Source organism: Trichosurus vulpecula, chromosome 5 (genome assembly GCF_011100635.1).
Source record: "Trichosurus vulpecula isolate mTriVul1 chromosome 5, mTriVul1.pri, whole genome shotgun sequence".
Taxonomy (NCBI): domain Eukaryota; kingdom Metazoa; phylum Chordata; class Mammalia; order Diprotodontia; family Phalangeridae; genus Trichosurus; species Trichosurus vulpecula.
In genome coordinates this window covers 149,094,289-149,114,415 of record NC_050577.1, presented here as the reverse complement: position 1 = coordinate 149,114,415, position 20,127 = coordinate 149,094,289, and the positions used below count along the sequence as shown (strand labels likewise).

The window sequence follows — 20,127 nt, the reverse complement described above, 5'->3', positions numbered from 1 at the left end:
GTGCATTTCCTTGTATTGGTCACTTAAACTCTCGGGGCCTCTGCTTCCCCAGCTATAAAACGAAGGGATTGGACTGGATGGACTTTCCATGTTCCTATGACCCCATAATGGTGAGATCCTCAGATGTGAAAGAGTTCACGCATGTAGCAAGCGGCAGAGATAGGGTTTGAGCCATGGTCTTCTACCTCAAAACCCAATGGTCTTTCTACTGTACTTTTTTGCACTTCGAAGCTTGCTATGGACAAGGGATCCTGCTAGTTGCTGTGAAGAACTAAACAAGAATAAGCAGAAAGATACAGGACCATAAAAGCAAACATGGCCAAGTGGGGATTTACTTTGTTTAATTATACTTACTTGTTACAAGGAAGGATGGCACTTTTTTTCATTTGGGGTAGAAGGAGGGGATTAGGGGAGTTGAGAGGGTTAGTGATAGCAAAAAAAAAAAAAAAGAAAGAAAGAAAGAAAAAAGTATGTCATATAGACAGCTAGGTGGCACAGTAGGTAGAGCCTTGGGCTTGGGCTCAGAAAGACCTGTGTTCAAATCTAGCTTCAGACATTTACTAGCTGTGTGACCCTGAGCAAGTCACTTAGCTGCTGAATGACTCAGTTTCCCCATCTGTAAAATGGGGGTAATAATAGCACCTACCTCCCAGAATTGTCATGAGGATCAAATGAGATAATTGTAAAGTACTTAACACAGTGCCTAGCATATAGTAAGTGCTATATAAATGCTCACTATTATTATTAGTTTATTAAATTCATTTAAAAAACTTTTTAAATGCACAAAAGAGAATAAGAGGAAATTCAGAGGGAGACACAGACAAACAGGATAGCTTTGAAATCAATCTGTTTAATTTATTATATACTTTTAAAAATGCAAGCCCATTTTCCTATTCTTTGTATATAGAAATGTTCATACTTATTGGCAGCTGGTGGCATAGTGGATAGAGCACTGGGCCTGGACTCAGGAAGAACCGAGTTCAAATCCAGCCTCAGATACTTTCTAGCTGTGTAACCCTGAGCAAGTCACTTAATATCTGGTTCTTTTGGATTCCTCAACTGTAAAATGGGAATAATTATAGCACCTACCTCCCAGGGTTGTAGTGAGGATTAAATAAGATAATATTTGCAAAAAGTGCTTAGCACAGTACCTAGAACACAATAGGTGCTACATTAATGCTTGTTCCCTTCCCTTCCTCCTTATTGGGGTTTGTCTAGTTCAAAAAAATTTTCAAAAAGAAATATAAACAGTCCCTATGCTCATAGATATTAAAGTCTAATAAGAGAGATGAAATTTTTAAAAAAACCAAACTGTCTCAGAAGGTAGAAAGTGAAAGTGCAATCATAGACTCACCCACAGGGTGCTCTGTTAACTGAGAGAAGTTAAAGATCTCATTTGGGGGTGCTTCTTGGAGGGGATGATGTTTAAGCTGTGCCTCAGAGTAGAGATTTGAGCTAGATAAGGAAGGAAAGGACATTCTAGGTGGAAAAGCTATCCAAACCAAAGATATGGAGGTGAGGAAACCCAGGACATATTCAGGTACCTGGCATTGTCCAGTCTTTCTGAACATGAGGCAGGGGACTGATGGGACTGATGTGAAGGGAAATAAGACTGAAAAAGGAAGTTGGGGCCAGATCACGGAAAGCATTCATTGAATGCTTGTGTAAGTGCCTTTCTTGGCAACAGACTGAGTGCATCATTCTTCCCTCAAGCTGATAAGTTTTAACTGTCATCTATGTGGGCCATTCAGCCTTCATACAATATAGCATCCTTGTGTGTCTATGATAGATGGCACAATTCAATTAAGTATCATAGCTCGGGCAGGTACTATCTGTCATCAGGGTTGTCAATCCCTTCAAATGATCCCGTCTTCTACTGTCTATAAGATATATCTTGAAGAAGAGCTGAGATTATCCACAGCCGGCCTTTCTTGTAGACAGATGACAATTCACCTGCATCATGAGATTTGAGAGGCCTAAGAAAGCCTCCTAAAAAAATATTTCTCTCTGATTTCTCACAACATATTAATTTCTACCATTAGGGACTCATTTCTTTGGCTTCAGCATTACCCCCTACAGTCCCCTTCTTTAAAATGCAAACCCCCTTGGTAGGGATGACACACTAAGATATGAACACCTGAGTGCAAACTGTTCACCGTGAATAACAGTCTTTCTCTTCTTATCTCCTTGCCTTTGAGCTGGCTGGACTCCCCCACCCATACCCCAGAATTAGAGTGTACTCTCTCCTGACCTCTGTCTCTTAGAATCCCTGCTTCCCCTCAAAATTCAGCTCAGGTATTATTTTCTACATGAAGCTTTTCCTGATTTCCTAGCTGCTAGTGCCATCCCCTGCCCCCGCACCCTCAGTAAAAATCACCTTGTATTCACATCATGTATATTTTCATGTATGCTTATGTAGCACGTGCTCTGAGATGACTGGTGCTGATGACTCAGGTTTACAAATCCTGACCTTCAGGGTTCTAGGAGTAGACCTGAGAGATTAGAGATTTGCTTTTTTTTTTTCTAGTGTTATTGCTCATGAGCCCCCATCGGTATACTTCCTTTCATGATTATCAGTTGACTACCACTTAGTTAGCCAGATTTGTTAGCTTTTAGAAAAGGATATTTAGTAAGGTAGTATGGTGAGAAAGATTGGTACAAAATTTCTTCCCAGAAGCTGGTGACACACTCTCCCACAAGTACATTTAGAATCCAGGAGAAAGTGGGCTCAAGATTGGAGAGCATATGTGGCAAAGAAATACCTCCCATTTCCTGGGTTCTAGACATCCCTTGCTCCGCTTTTTGGGTTCTCAAGAATTTCCCCTTAAATATAATGTAGCTTCTCATTGAGATCCTTATGAATATGCCTTCTAGCATCACATCCAGTTTGTTTTCAGCTCCTGATGTATCATGGCTTCTAGTCACTGCTGTCCCTGAGGAAGATGCAAAATCCAAAATCCTCCTTACTCTTTAAAGTTCACAAGGTCCTCTTCCAGCAAGTAGGAGGGAAAGAGACCTAAGCTGTGACCTCTCCTTTCCTTCCATCCCCAAGGAGCTACCTCTCAGGAGTTTTACTTAGCCACTCTTTCTTGATCCTGTCACTTGAATAATTCAAGTTCTAAGCTAGCTTGATATTTTATAAACAATCCTGAAGTCTTCACCAAGTTGAGACTTGTCCTTCCTCTATAAAGATATCAGGATATATTAACAATTACTTTAAGTGGAGTGGGGTGAATTGTTTAATCTACTCAAACAACATCCTGCCTTTATACTTTTAATGGGTATCTTTTCTTCCCCGCTAGAATATAAGCTTCCTGAGGAAGAGGACAGTTTGATATTTTTCCCCTCATGTTTAGGCTGGGAAAGAGAAGATTTTACATGGAGAGCATGATAACTGTCCTGAGATACTTGAAGAATGTCAGTTGGAAGATGTGACTTGTTCTGACTGACCGCAGAGCATTATTCAGAGGTGCAGAGAGGCAGATTTAGGCTTGATATTAAGGAAGACAATGCATCAACAAAGACCTATTATATGTCAGCCACTAGATAGTGCTAGATATTGGGGATACAGAGACAAAAATGAAATAGTTTTTGCCTTCAAGAAGCTTATATTCCAACAGGGTAGACAATATGAATATATGTGCATATATGTATTTATGCAAAACATATTATGAAATAAGTAAGAAGTAATTTTGATGGTGAGGAGGCACTAACATCAGAAGTAATCAAGAAAGGCTTCACGGGGTAGGTGACCTTGAACTGAGGTATTTTCAGGAAGCCCAAAGCAATATGGAGTAATAGAAAGAATACTAGATTGGTAATTAGGACACCTGGGTTCTAGGCCCAAGTCTATCACTGCTAGTTGTGTGATTTTAAGCAAGTCACTACACTCTCTAGAGTTCTGTTTCTTCATATATCACAAGAAGTTATTTGACTAGATCAGGAGTGGGGAACTTGTGGCCTCCAGGCCACATGTGGCCCTCTAGGTCCTCAAGTATGACCTTTTGTCTGAATACAAACTTCGCAGAATAAATCCTTTTTCTGTGAAGTTTGGATTCAGTCAAAGGGCCACACCTGGAGGGCCACATGTGGCCTGGAGGCCGCAGGTTTCCCACTCCTGCACTAGGTGGATAATTTCTAAAGCCCCTTCCACAACTCTAATCTTCCTTAATTCTAAAATCACCATGTCAAACCAGGTATTTTTTTTGTTTTTTTTTTAAATTTATTTATTTAACATATTTAGTTTTCAGCATTGATTTTCACAAGAGTTTGAATTACAAATTTTTTCCCCATTTCTACCCTCCCCCCCACTCCAAGATGGCATATATTCTGGTTGCCCTGTTCTCCATTCAGCCCTCCCTTCTGTCACCCCACTCCCCTCCCATCCCCTTTTCCCTTCCTTTCTTGTAGGGCAAGATAAATTTCTACGCCCCATTGCCTGTGTATCTTATTTTCTAGTTGCATGCAAAAACTTTTTTTTTGGACATCTGTTTTTAAAACTTTGAGTTCCAAATTCTCTCCCCTCTTCCCTTCCCAACCACCCTCCCTAAGAAGTCAAGCAATTCAACATAGGCCACATGTGTATCATTATGTATAACCCTTCCACAATACTCATGTTGTGAAAGACTAACTATATTTTGCTCCTTCCCAACCCGTCCCCCTTTATTGGATTTTCTCCCTTGACCCTGTCCGCTTTCCAAAGTGTTTGTTTTTGATTACCTCCACCCCCATCTGCCCTTCCCTCCATCATCCCCCTCTTTTTTCTTTATCTTCTTCCCTCTTCTTTCCTGTGGGGTAAGATCATCAATTGAGTATGTATGGTATTCCCTCCTCAGGCCAAATCTGATGAGAGCAAGATTCACTCATTCCCCCCTCACCTGCCCTCTCCCCTCCTCCCACAGAACTGCTTCCTCTTGCCACCTTTATGTGAGATAATCCACCCCATTCTATCTCTCCCTATCTCCCTCTCTCAATATATTCCTCTCTCATCCCTTAATTTGATTTTATTTCTTTTAGATATCTTCCCTTCATCTTCAACTTACCCTGTGTCTGCTCTCTCTCTCTCTTTATATATATATATATACACATACATATATACATACATACACATTCACTTGTATACATACATAAACATATATATATGCATATTCCTTTCAGCTACTATGATATTGAGGTCTCATGTATCATACACATCATCTTTCTATGTAGGAATGTAAACAAAACAGTTCAACTTTAGTAAATCCCTTAAGATTTCTTTTTCTTGTTCATCTTTTCATGCTTCTCTTGATTCTTGCGTTTGAAAGTCAAATTTTCTATTCAGCTCTAGTCTTTTCACTGAGAAAGCTTGAAAGTCCTCTATTTTTTTGAAAACCCATATTTTGCCTTGGAGCATGATACTCAGTTTTGCTGGGTAGGTGATTCTAGGTTTTAATCCTAGTTCCATTGACCTCTGGAATATCGTATTCCAAGCCCTTCAATCTCTTAATGTAGAAGCTGCCAGATCTTGGATTATTCTGATTATGTTTCCACAATACTCAAATTGTTTCTTTCTGGCTGCTTGCAGTATTTTCTCCTTGATCTGGGAGCTCTGGAATTTGGCGACAATATTCCTAGGAGATTTCTTTTGGGGATCTATTTGAGGAGGCAATCAGTGGATTCTTTCGATTTCTATTTTGCCCTGTGGCTCTAGAATATCAGGGCAGTTCTCCTTGATAATTTCTGGTGCTTCGGCAGCACATATACTAAAGTTGGAATGATACAGAGAAGATTAGCATGGCCCCTGCGCAAGGATGACACGCAAATTCATGAAGCGTTCTATATTTTTTCATCTTTCAAGAAATTTTCAAGAAACCAGGTATTTTTAAACTTAGAATAACAAAGCCCAGTATGACCAGTGCCTCCCCAACTAAAAACACAAGAAAAACAAAACCCATTACAAACATGTGTAGTCAATATAAACAAATTTCCACATTGGTCATGTCAAAAATACATATATTTGTCTTATTTTGCATTCTGAGTCCTCGGTATCAGAAGGTAGATAACGTATTTCCTCAAGAGTCCTCTGGAATCCTGGTTGGTAATTACTCTGATAAGAGTTCAGCACAATTGTATTCTACTACATTTCTATACTATAATTTGTTCATCCATTCCCCAACTTCTTGAGTTCAAATCTGGCTTCAGACACTTTACTAGCTGTGTGACTCCCCCTTCTCCCTTTTCCTTCCTATTTCCCTGTTTTGTGAAATGTATTTCTGTACCTAACTCTTTGTGTATGTGTGTATTCTTTGTTTTTGTGATCAGTTCAGATAAGAGTGAAGTTCAAATGTTACTTGCTTCCCCCACCCCCTCCTCCTTGTTAATATAGATTTCTACTTGTATACCTCCATTATTTGAGATCATTTCCCCTAAGTTTCCTTTCCTTTTCCCCTACCCTTGCAATGTTTTCCTCTACCCCTCCCTTTCCATTCTTTTCTTAGGATCATCAGGACAAAATAGAACCACTCCCATTTGTCCAATTGGACTCCCTCTATGGATTCTGATGACTGTAGGGTTCAGAGAAGACACATGTATCATCTCCCCATATTTGAATGAAAGTAGTTGATCTTTGTTTAGTCCTTTATCATTGTTTATTCATGTTTACCTTTTTATGCTGCTCTTCACTCTCATGTTTGAACTTCAAAGTTTCTCCACTGCTCTGGTCTTTCCATCAGGATTGCTTGGAAATCCTCTGTTTTATTAAAGATACATTTTTCCCCTGTAGCATTTTACTCAATTTTTCTGGGTATGTTATTCTTGGCTGTAAGCCCATATCTTTTGCCTTCTGGAATATCATCTTCTAAGTTCTCCTCTCCTTTATAGTGGTGCTTGCTTAATCATGTGTGATCCTGACAGCTGCTGCTCAGTACAAAAATTCTGTCTTTCTGGCTACTTACATTATTTTTTCTTTGACCCTGGATTTTGGCTATGATGTTCTTGAGAGTTTTCATTTTGAGGTTTCTTTCAGGAAGTGACTGGATGAATTCTTTCTATTTTGCCCTATGGGCAAAATTTTAAGATTTCTTGGAACATCAGGTCTAGGCTCTTTTTCTGGTCGTGGCATTTAGATAGTCCAATAATTCTTAAACTTTTGCTCCTTGATCTGTTTTCCAGGGCAATTGCTTTTGCTACAAGATGTCTTACACTTTTTTTTAGTCTTTCAACTCAGTTTAATATTTCTGGTTGCCTCATGGAGTCAATAGCTTCTTTTGAGTCATTCTCATTTTCTTGCTTAAACAATTTTTTGTGACTATCGTGCCAAGTTGTTAATTCCCTTTCCAATTTTTTCTTCCATATCTCTCATTTATTTTCCATTTTTCCTCAAATACTCTCATTTCATTTATAAAAACATTTCTTAACTCTTTTTTAAATTCTTGCTTTGTCTTGTCCAGGAACTCTAATTCAGTTTGTAACCAAGCTGTGCTTATAGAAGTTTTGGAATCATTCACTTCTATATCCGTGTCTTCAGCATCCATCTCTGCCATCATGGTAGAGTTCTTTTTTTCCCATTCTTCCACCCTACTTCCTGATGTCAATTTTGATGTTAGGACTAGTATCTGCATAGGGAAGCTCTGGGTTGGTCCTATTGCTGCTTTCCTGGGGTATTGGGTATTGTGTTATTCCAAGACCTCAGGGACAGATTGGGCACCTACAAGCTTTTGGTGCTCCCAAACTAGTTTAATGTAGGACCAAATCAGTTTGCTGTCCTCCTGGTCCAAGCTCTGCAAGTTCTTAATCTGAGTTTGGGTCCTTGCAAGAATAGACTGCTGCTGGGTTCTACCCCATTAGTTATCTGGAAAGCTCTTTTGCTTCAAAGTGGCAAAATTGTAGGCTCCTCTTCCATCTGAGATTCCTGCCTTGGTTATTCTTCCTTGTTACTGGGATTTTTGTCTTGGTTATCCTAGATTATTCCTGGGCCAAATGCTAGAAGTAAAATCCTACCCTGAGTCTAGGGTCTGAGCCAAACTACTATTGCTACTGGCTTCTGAATTTCCTCCTTTCTTTGTAAAGCACCCAGTGCCTCCCTACTCAGGAATGGGAACTCTGCCCCTCTTTACAGGTCCCTTTCTCACTCCATCCTGAAACTATGACCTGGAACTGGGTAATGTATGACAAAACAGCCATTTTGTACCTGTCCCCTTTGCAGTGCCCCAGTATGAGTCTGAGGTTCCCCATATTGGTTTGGAACCTCCTCTTGCCCTAATGCACAGTCTCTTCCTGGGCACTCCTTGTCTCTCTCCCTATGCTGAGCTGGAATAGACAAAGGATTCACTGTGCCTTTATCTGGATTTTCCCATCAAGATTCAGTCTGGTGCATTTTCTAGATCTGTTTGGAGGAGTTCGTGGATGGGATCTCACCACACTGTTTCCTATCACTCTGCCATTCTAACTCCACGTTAAATTGTGAGCTTCTTGAGGGCAAGGACTGAATTTTGCCTCTTTTTGTACCCTCAGTACTTTGCAAAGTTCCTGGCACGTAATAGGAGCTTAATGAATGTTTACTGACTGACTGACTCCCTAGTAAGCATATGTCTTAAAGAGAAGAGATTTTTGACAAAAATCCTCGAGGAATAAGTTATTTTCCATTAGGCCTTGCCAAACTTCAAAACTGACTACTTGGTTCCAGCACTAAAGCCAAATTATTTGAGTTGATCATTTTCAAGTTCCTCAATGAGCAATTTCTCCATCCCTTGCATCATATGGCATGCCCTGTTTGCTGTGATTTATACTAACATACCATTGCATTGATGAGACATTGGCAGTGAAGAGGAATCTGGTTCTTGTAATTGTGAAATCTAAATAAGGCATAATTAGTCTGTCTAGCATCTATCACAAAAGTGATGATATTTTGCAAAATATTAATTAATTTTTTGCAATAACAGGAAGAAGATACAATACAAAGATGTAAAAGATAAAATTCAGAGACACAAAATGCTGAGAGACACAGTATAGTATGTGAAGCATTGGACTCAGAGTCAAGAACTTGAATTTGAATCCTAACTCAGACTCTCAATTTGTTTTTTATCTTTTGTTTTTATGTTACTTTCACTTCTAAATATATTCCTCCGCACCCCCCACCCCTGCCACCACCATCCTATTCAGCAAGCCATCCCTTATTACCAAGAATTTGATTCAGCAAAAGTAATACTCATATCAACCATGGCTGACAGTATATGCAGTGTTCTATACCCATAGTGTCCACCTCTGCAAAGAAGGGAAGGAGGTTCACTTCCCCATCTCTTCTCCAGAGCCAAGCTTGATCATTATCATTATACTGTATTCAGTTTTGTTTTCTTGTTCTTTCCATGTTCAACATTGTAGTCATTTTGTATATTGGTTTCCTGGTTCTGCTAAGTTCATTCTTTGACAGTTCATAGAAGGCTCCCCATGCTTTTCTGAATTTTGCATATCCATCATTTCTTAATGCACAATGATGTTACATTACATTCACGTGCCACAATTTGCTTAGCCATTTCCCCATCCATGGAGATTTATTTTGTTTCCATTTGTTGCTACTGTAAAAAATGATGCTTGGAATATTCTGGCATTTATGGAAACTTTCTGTCTTTGACTTTCTTGGGATATTTGCCTAGTAGTGGGATCTCCAGGTCAAAAGGATGGGCATTTTAGTCACTTTCTCAGCATAATTCCAAATTGTTTTCCAGACCAATTCATACCTCTAACCAACAATGTACCTATCTTTGCATAGACCTTCTAACATTAACTATTCCCATCTTTTCTTATGTTTGCCATTTTCCTGCCTCAGACTCCTACTAGCTCTGTAATCATACGTAAACTTTTTGACTTCTCAGAGTCTCAGTTTTTATACCTGCGTGGTGGGGATAATAATATTTTCAATACCTATATCACAGGATTATTGCAAGGAATGTATTTCACAAGGATTAAAGTGCTATATAAACATGAGCAATTATTAATGCAAACTCTACAGTTGAAAACAAAGACGTTTTAACAGTGCTAATGCCAAGTCTTATTAGTGAAGCGTAGGAATGAACTTCTTCTGTTTTCTACATAGAGAGATATGACTATTTAAAAAATTGGGGGCCATATTTATCAAAGTGAATCAAGGTAATTACTGACTCTCAGAGCTTTTTAATGTAATCTTGTGACTCACAAAAACACTTTGTAAAGTATGAAAAATGTTTCACGAGTCACTTGAGAACTTGAGAGAAAGAACGCATTTTTCTCAAGAAAAACTGATCCTCAGAGAGCCTGTTAGGAAGTTTCTCTTATATTAAGATGAAATTTGTTTCTCTATCACTCACTACCCATTGGCCCTGACAATAATCCTTCAATTATTCAAAAACTATAATCCATACTGATGAAATCACATCTGAAGTATCATGTTAACTTCTGGTCACTATATTTTTAAAGGGATAGTAATGCATTGGAGAGTGTCTAGGGAAGGGAGAAGAGGTTGATGGGTCTTGAAACCACACCATCCAAAGATACAAGGATCCGTTTTAGGATTTGGGGATGTCTAGTTTGGAAAAAAAAAAGGAGACTGGAGAGAAAGGTCTTGGGGGAGGGGGAGACAAGAATGACAAATGTCTTCAAGTATTTGAAGGATTGTCATGTGGAAAAAAGTTTCAACTTGTTCTCCTTGGCCCCAGAGGGCAGAACTAGAAGCAGTGAGTAAAAGTTTTAGAGGCAGATCTAGACTTGATAAAAATTTAACTTCTTAACAATTAGAACTGTACAGAAATGGAAAAGGAGTAAAATAATAAGTGGAATATAATTGGTTCCCCCTCGTTGGAGCACTTAAAGCAAAGTCTGCAAGATTATGATTTAGTGGTGTCATGACAATGAATCTCAATCAAGTACAGGTTAGTTGGTCAGTCAATAAGCATTCATTAAGTACCTACTATGTAGCAAGCACTGTGCTAAGCATTAAGGATAAAAAGAAAGGCTAAAAACAGTCTCTTCCCACTAGGAGCTCACAATCTAATGAGAGAGAAAACATGTAAATTACCATGTACAAATAAACTATATTCAGCGTAAATAAATAGGAAGTAAGTCATAGAGGGAAGGCACTAGAATTAAGAGGGAGCGAGAAAGACTATATGGCCTCTGAAGTCCCTCAGATTCTGTGATTTCCCTAGCCCCATTACCAAGCTTTTTTAAATTAAAGTTAATAAATATAATAAAGTTGGTAAGTTAAATAATCCATATATTCTTCAAATTATGTTGTATGACTTGGTCACTTTTCTCTGTACCAACTTCAGTTACTATCCAATCAGTCACTATTCCTTTCCTTAACTATGACACACCTATTCTTACTGTTGAATGTTGGAAGCCTTTTTGGCCTTTAATTTTTTTTTATTTAAACCTCCTAGTGTGTAATTTGGGATTTCCCAAAAACGCATCTATTATCTATTACACAGATGGATAAATGTAGCAAGCAATGTACTCACTTTGGCTTAATGGAAAGAACACCAGAGTTGTAGTCAGAGTTCTAGGCTTTACATCCTGTTCTTACCAAACATATGGCCATTGATGAATCTCTTAATCTCTCTGCTACCTTATCTGAGAAATCAAATAATATTTATTCTGACTACCTCATAAGGAAATTAAGAGGAAAGCCCTGGGTAAGATACAAAGTGATGTAAAATAGGAGCTACCATAATAATAATAATTAGCATTTATATAGCACTTTTAGATTTGCATATGTAAAAAAGTGCTTTACATGAGTTATATCTCACTTTAATCCTCAATACAAAGCAGGGGAGTAGGTGCTATTACTATATCCTCGTTATACAGATAAGGAAACTGAGGCAAAGAGAAGTTAAGTAACTTGTCCAGGGTCATCCAGCTAATAAGTATCTGAGGCCACATTTGAACTCAGATTTCCCTGAGTCCACACCCAGCACTCTCTGCACCATGCCGCCGAGCTGCTTGACTCTCACTTAGTGAGAGGTAACATGGCATAGTGGATAGACAACTGACTTCAGAGTCAAGAAACTCTGGTTCAAGTCTCACTTCTAATGTGTTCTAGCTGTGTTGATCTCAAGTGAGCCACACAACTTCCCAGGCAATTATCTTAGACAGTAAGTTGCAGAGAATATTAGTAAGGGGAGCTTACTCTGGGAGTTCTCTATACCACTGGAAAAAAAAATAAGTCCAGCATCTATTCTTAATACAGTCGACACTTAACCATCTCCACATTATTCCACTTGTGCTTTTTGCAAAGCTCTTTTAATGACCCTAATGTCTCCCAAAAGCAAAGGTCCATCTTTTTAATGATTGGTTGTTGTCCTTTGTTCTTGAAGAGGACCAAAATGACACCCCTATGCTAGAGTCAAGTTTCAGTGTGTCTGACTGGGGCTGATCAGACCAATACAAGCTCAAAATGTTCTACCACAGGTCAGGCACAAAGAGTCCATGTGAACATTTGGGGTGGATTATCTAAATCTGCACATCTTGCATTTCTTTTGAGCTATTTCAATTCTGATTTGCTCATAGAGGGCAACACCTTCTCTGATGTGGACACGCCATGCTGAGCAGTCCTGCGCCAGTGTCTAGTGTCACACAATCAATTCCAAAGTTCTTAAGAGACAACTGGTATTGTAAGGCTCCAAGTGGAACACATTTTGAAGAATTCAAAATGGATATTATTCAGAAGGCAAAGAGAGGCATTGGGAGCTCGTCAATAGGCTGCAATGCACAATGAATAAATGAAGATGATCCAGAATAGAGGATTTCATCAACGAAATGGGTAATCAAAGAAGAAAATAGGTTCATCACTTGGTAAGAGTGAAGCATTACTGGGTAGACAGCCTACGTGCCCCATTAGCATGCTTGAAAGATCTGGAGAAAGAAAGGAATGTTTCAAGATCACCGAGTAGAATGGTGGATTGGTGGGAAGAAATAGTCCATAATCGTGCTGGTTTGGTGGACATCCATGAAGAGGGTGCCATCTTCATCATTAGATGGAATGTACATGTGGATGAGGTCACAGATTCATCTGAGTGCTTTCTGCACTTCACATGTGGGAGAGTTTTGCAATTATTTCATTATCATCTTGGTGACTTGTTGAAATATGGCTGTTGTGACTGCATATTAATGTTCAACCCATCTCTAGTACAGTCACGTCTCCTTGCTGATGGAACAAATAGAGGTCCCTAACACAATGGAAAGCATAAAAACAATAGCTTTGGAACGATTCTGCTTCTTGCATTCTTTCTCATTCTATTTTTAAGTGCCGGGCAATGTAACCTATCCCTGGTGGGTCTCTATGAATTGTTTGTGATTCCATGGCAAGAGAAAAGCAGAAACCATTTCTTTCTGCCAAATCTTGAAGGGGGAGGGGTGAAATAATTTATTTATGTCAGTGTTCTCTGTAGATTACTGTTTCTGTTCCTATGATATCTCACATATAATGCAGTTCAATTAAGCTATAAAATGATACTCACCCACAAAATCCCCTGCAGCATTATTAGTAAGTGTTTGACACATATTTATCAGGTGACACATACAGACCCTTTGTGGAAGTTTTTCTCTGGAAGGTATTGCCATAATTGATGTTCCATCTGAAATACTGCCAATTCTAGTTTTTCTGGATTGACTCTTCAGTTAACTTATTTATTTCTTTCTTTTCAATTCATTTTTTCACCAATCTGTGTTGTGTGGGGGTAGGGTTGTTTGGGTTTTTTGGAGAAGACAATTCAGAAGACAATAAAAACCTATTCCTATTCCTTTTGCTTCCACACCATTGAGTGAGCATGTGACCATGAATGACGCTAAAAAGAAAACTCTGTCTTTATTTAAGCTCTCTTTACCTCAGTTTTCTACAATGGGAATAATCAAGATAAATAAGATCGAATATATCAATAGAATTTAAACTCCTTGAGGTCAGAGACGATTTCATTTTTACCTTTGTATGGACAGTGCCTAGTACAGTGCTTGGGGGAAAAATAGGCACTTAATGTATTTTTATTCAGAAATGACTATATATCCTGCCTTGAATTCACCTACAGAAAAGTATTCTTTAAAAATGTCTTTTATTGTATTGTTATGATTAGTAGTTTGTTATCAATTGAAACAGCCTACCCTTTTCTTCCATGCTTTTTGCTAGTGTAATTTGAACAGTCCTTCTGTGCATATTTCCCTTTAATAATTGGGCTATTGCCATGTATGCTAGAGGCCAAGGTAGAGGTGTAGTTGGCCCAGATTTTCTCAGCTTCAGGGAAAACTTTGAGATTGTTCACAAAACAAACCCCTAAAAAAGGTACAAAAGAAAATTCAAGAGTCTGGGAATCAAACCTGTAGGCAACATTTCTATTGACATGGCTAATTCTGGAATAATTAAAGAGAGTTTAATTAATCATGGAGATAAGTGTAGAGAAAGGGATCTTGGCAGCCTTATGCTCCTGGGTGGAGATTATCAGTCCCCTGCCAGGCCTAATTCTCCTTTAGCATCACAAGCTTTTTAGTTCTCCTCTGAAAAACCACATGACCTTTATATTTGGGGAACCTGACTATCCTGAAAGTGCTATATCACCATCATCAGTACCCCTCAGCCACCAGGATTTCATCAAGCATGTGCTCACCAGCACCTCCCAGGTGAACTGTGCTATACTAATTGTGGTGGGGGCAGGGTGGGGTGAGTAAATTTGAAGTAGGCATCTTCAAGAATAGGTATACCTCTGAGCATGCCCTATAGCCTACACCCTAGATGTGAAGCACCTTTTTGGAGCTATTAATAGGATAGATACCCCCAAACCGTCATACAATAGCAAATGCTTCTAGGAAATCACAAAGGAAGTAACCTCCTACACCGAGGTTAACTTCAACTCAATGTGGTGGCAGTTGTGCCTATTGTGAATAAGCATGGTGACAGGCTGGTGAGAGGCCAGCAGCAACATGTTATAGTCCAAGGGCCAGAAGATTGAAAGGACGAGAGGGTTGATGCCAGTGAGGTCACTCTGCTTAAAGCCCTGAAGTCCATCATCTCCACCCCCATCCTGCTCTGTCAATAAGCCTCTTGGGCTACTGCTGCAGGGTGTCTTTTAGACTGTAAGTATTGGAAAGACATTTCTGGGACCAGATGGAAACTACGTCCTTGAAGGAGAACATGTTGGTAACTTTTGTACCCAGAAATGTCATTACAGAGATCAAATCTAGGAAGACTCATCACAAGGTGCTGGCCAAGGTCCTGCCTGAGGAAAAACGTGGGCTTCAATGTAAAAAATATGTCTATGAATGATATTCATCAGGGCAATGTGACTGGAGACAACAAAAATGACTCTACCATGGAGACTGGCAGCTTCCTGGCACCTTAGGACTGTCCTAAATCATCCAAGCCAAATCTAGGCTGGCTCTGCTCCCATGCAGTATTGCCACAAACCCACATCTAGTACAAATTTGCTGAGCTAAGAGTTCTAGCAAAAAGTTGGAGGATAACTCCAAAGCTCTGAAATCTGGGGATATTGTCATTGTGCCAGTGATTCATGGCAAACCTATGTGTGTTGAAAGTAGATCTGAGTATCCAACTCCAGGACATTTTGCTGTCCATGACAAGAAGTGGACAATAACTGTTGGTATTCACAAATCACTTCTGGCAAAATCACAAAGTCTGCCATCAAGACCAGCAAGAAGTGAATGCCCCCTCACTCCCTCCATTGCCTGTTTCTTTTGTAGACTTTTCAAGACCTATATGTATCTGATATTTTCTACTCAACTCTTGGACTCTTGTTCTTATATATGATCTTTAGTCCTGGGGTCAGTAAAACAGAAAACTTGGCACTAGGTCTTTTTGTGTCATTGTATTGAAAAGAAGTTTTAAAAATTATTTTAATAAAATAGTTTGCCCATTGCCTTTTGCTTCCTACCTCTGAAATTTTAATGTCTTTCATAGAACCTCAGAGCTAGATAGGATCTTAGAGATCATCTGCTTCAACCTGTACCTGAATAGGAATTCCTTCTACAATTTCCCCAACAAGTGGTCATCCATACCCCACCTAAAGACCACCATTGCTGGGGAATGCTCTCTTAGAGCAGCCCATTTCACTTCAGACAGCTTTACTTGTTAAGAAATATTTCCTTATGTTCAATCGGTCAATGAGCCTAAGTGGAGGATGGAATGTATTAGAGAGGAACTTAAGGAAGGGAGACCAGTTAGGAGACTGCTGGAATAGTTGAGACAAGACATCAGGAAGGCATGAAGTAGGTTGGTGGCTGTGTGGATAAAAGGAAAGAGCTGGACACTGGAGATGTCATGGAGGTAGAAACAACAAGATCTGACAGCTGCTTAGATAGGCAGAATGTGGGAGACCTTGGGATAAAGGATAATACCAAAGTTGTGAACCTGAGTGGCTGAAGAATGGTGACATACTCAAGGAGAAATAGGGAAGTCAGGAAGAAATATGGGTCTATGGAGAAACACATTCTATTTCAGTTATTTTGGGTTCGAGATACAATATCTATGGATATCCAGTTTGAAATGTCCAAGAGCCAATGGGAAATGCTTCAGGAAGGAGAGTAGAGCTGAAAGTATAGATCTGGGAGTTATCTACATAGAGATGATAATTAAACCCGTGAAAGTTGATGAGATCACCAAGTAAAAGAGCATAAAGAAAGAAGGAAAAAGACCCAGGAGAGTCTTGGGGTATTCCCACAGTTAGGGGGCATGATATGGATGATGAACCGGCAAAGGTGAGGAAGGAGCAGTCAGACAGATGGGCAGAAAACTAAGAAAGAGCAATGAATCAATATCTAATTTCTTGCACCTCCATCATAATTCTGTCCTCCGGAGATCAGCAAAATAACCCTAGAATATCTTCTGTACAACAGACTTTAAAATATTGAAAGCAATTATGTCCTCATTATGTCTTTTTCAGCATAGGCATCCTTCAATGGCCTGGTTTTTTAATCTCTTCACTGTCCTGATCAAACTCCTTTAGATACATTCTAGCTTGTCAATGTCTTCCTCAAAATGTGATGTAGTCTGATTCGGTCTCCGCAGGACAGAATATAAGAGGGACAATTATGTTCCTCCATGTTCTTTTATTAAAGTTGAATTTGGGGGCTGTCATGTCACATTGTGGAGTCTTCTTGAGCTTATAGTCAACTGAAACTCCTGTGAGCTCCATGGATCACAGCAAAATTGTGTTTTGTGGTCATTCCTTTGCAAACCACTTCATCTGAATTCACTAAGGTGTTACCAATGATCTATCACAATATAGCTTCTGTTTGCTCAGTGACCTTAAGACAATATATTCCTTGCCTGCTTGTAATTCACATTTCCATTGGAGCTTAGCATTTTGTCCTCTGCTAACACAGCATAATATCTGAGCCTCCTAGTAGCCTCTAACCACTGAGTAAGATGCCTCTGACTTGGCTCAAACTAGGGAAACACTGTCTGATGACTTTTAAAGGTGATATAAAAGTTCTTCAGTCTTAGCTTCAGGATGGTTTGGAGACTTTTAGTGGGGAAAGTACATGATCTCTCTGGCCCTATCCCTTCCTTGGGAGATCATTTAACCCAGTCCTTCTGCCTTTAAGGACAGTGCTGCCTACAGCCTGGCTACTGAGGGACCGTGGAAGCACAATTTAAAATACCTGCAGCTTGAGAAAATGAATGACACAAGGAAAGCTTCAAATTCTTTTTCAAAGTCAGAGTGACAAAAGATTCTAGCTGACTAGAAGCTCCCCCATCCACCAAAGTCAGAGACACAAGCTGCCTAGAGTCACACAGCAGCTATGGGGAGGCACAGGTAAGCTCTTGGCAGGTGAACAAGCAAAATGAACTGGAGGGTTTTCCTCTAGTCTCCTCATTACTGAGCAGGTTGATAGTCAGTGGCATGGAAGATCCAGTCCTCAATGCCTGCTGGACAGCAAATCTTTCTGCCCTGTAGCTCTGATAAGTATTACAAAGCATAGTGAAGGCAAGTTAATCCCCTTTTCATCTGCTACCCATTTCAATCCAACTTGACATGGTGCTCTCCAACACTAAATTGCTTTTGCACTATTGGTTCTTACAGTCTGAGAAACAGAAACAGCAGTAGAGTACTGCCTTCAGGCAAAAAGGCACAGAACTGGACCAGATATTCTCCAGAGGACACTTCAAGTTCTGTGATATTATACAGTCTTTTTCCCTCGGCCACATAGAAGACTTTTGTTTGTTTGTTTGTTTGTCTCTCTTACTGGTATTCATTATTGTACAGGAAAACTAGACAGATACTTGGGCCAGAACAGCCCAAACCAGATAACAGCACAGCCAAAATCTGCTACCTGCTTATATAATAATAACTTGAGAAGCAGTCTGGGAGAGGGGATAATCCTGTTTATATTAGCTCTATGGCTCTGAACAAGTCACTTAACCTCACAGTGTCCCCGGGCTACTTTTTAAGGTTGCAAATTACAGAGCAGGTGCCAGTGTTCCTAGGTAAAACGAATGTTCTCATCTGGAATTCCCTGTGCCAAATAAATCACAAGACTGTTCCAATAATATGTTGCTGTTGTTCAGTCATGTCCAATTCTTTGTGACCCCATTTAGGGCTTTCTTGGCAGAGATACTGGAGTGGTTTGCCATTTCCTTCTCTAACTCATTTTCCAGATGAGGAAACAGAGGCAAACAGGGCTAAGTGATCTCACATAACTAGCAAGTGTCTGAGGCCAGATTTGACCTCAGGAAGATGGGTCTTCATGACTCCAGGTCTGGCATTCTATCCACTGTACCACCTAGCTGCCCTTAAATAAATAATAACCCCTTTCATTTTTATAGCACATTCAGGAGCAGAATACTTCAGTCATAATAATTCTGCTAGGTTGGCTGTACAGGTACTATTATGTCAGTGTTACAGAGGTGAAGCTCTGACACAAAAAGTAACCTGCCCAATGGAGTCCTAAGGCTCTAAATGATACAGATGGTGTTCCCACTCTGGCCTTTTGCTTGAAGCTCAGGTAGAATGCACACGTAGTACTGGACTTGGAGCCACAAAGAGCTGGAATGGGATGCCACCTCTGACACTTTACTAGCTGGGTGACCATGGGCAAGGGACAACCTCCATGAGCCTCAGTTCCCTCTTTCTAAAGGGGGAATAGTAATGCCTGATAGAGAGGTAGCCTCAGAGCCACAAAATTCACATCTTCTAGGTTTAAAGTCCTGCCTCAGACACAAGCTGGCTCTGCGACCTGAGACAAATCACTTAACACATCTCTAAGACCAGGAGTTGCAGTGAAGGTGCTGCCCTGCATTGAAGAAGGGACCTTCTTCACCAGAGAGTTGCATATACTATGGAAATCCCACAGGCAATCCCTAACGATGCCTTATACCTAACCTTAAAGCACCATATAAATCTCAACTGTTATCCTTACGGGTCTAGTGCTCTTTCCGTGACATAATGCTCTCTCTCATACCTACTGACTAACACCAACCTGCTTCCTGAAGGACTTAGCTGAGCAAAGCAAGATATGTGGCCACTGGAATAAACCTTGACACTTAGATACCATGGTGGCCATTAGTTTCCATCTGATGCTGTTCTCTACCATTTAAAAATACACTCAGCCAAAGCATTGCATAACCAGGCTTTAAGCAGGCTGATTAGGTCTCCTATTGAAAGAGAAACTTCATTAAAGGAAAGGGGGAACAAATTTTAAATGAAATTTGAGTTTGAAGAAACAAAAAATGAGGGAACCTGGACCCCGTGTAATGCACAATGAGATATATGGTCCATTGGTTATTCAACATGAGTAAAGCTAGACATAACTCCTTTTATAATTTTGTCCCTGAAGCAGTGAGAAGCAGTAGTGCAAAAGTAACATCAGCAATGAATAAGCACCATGTATGTCACTGTGGCTGGAAATGAGAAGTGGCTGAAATGATGATAAATCTGCCTGGTGTCAGCATCGAACTCACGTTTAGAGAGTCAAAGCTATCATTAGAATTGCAGAGGAGAAAGACTTGATGTGGCCTCCAGTCCAGAAACTAGCTATGACAGAACCACACCCCTCTCCTTACTCACCACCACCACTGGCAAATAGCCTTCCCCTATATCATGGGGCAGGGAAACATTTCAGTCCTTCCTCTTGCCAAAGATGGTTTCCTGTGCCTGGCTTTCCTTTGGGCATCTT

At 39.9% G+C, this 20,127-nt stretch overlaps 1 non-coding gene and 1 pseudogene across 1 annotated transcript; one reads left to right on the top strand and one right to left on the bottom strand.

Annotated features, from left to right (window-relative positions):
• The window catches only part of LOC118851089, a 144,219-nt pseudogene that overhangs the window by 55,880 nt on the left and 68,212 nt on the right, over positions 1 to 20,127 (bottom strand).
• LOC118852511 lies at positions 5,722 to 5,824 on the top strand. The gene has a single exon (XR_005010583.1). It is a non-coding gene; the product is annotated as a U6 spliceosomal RNA (small nuclear RNA).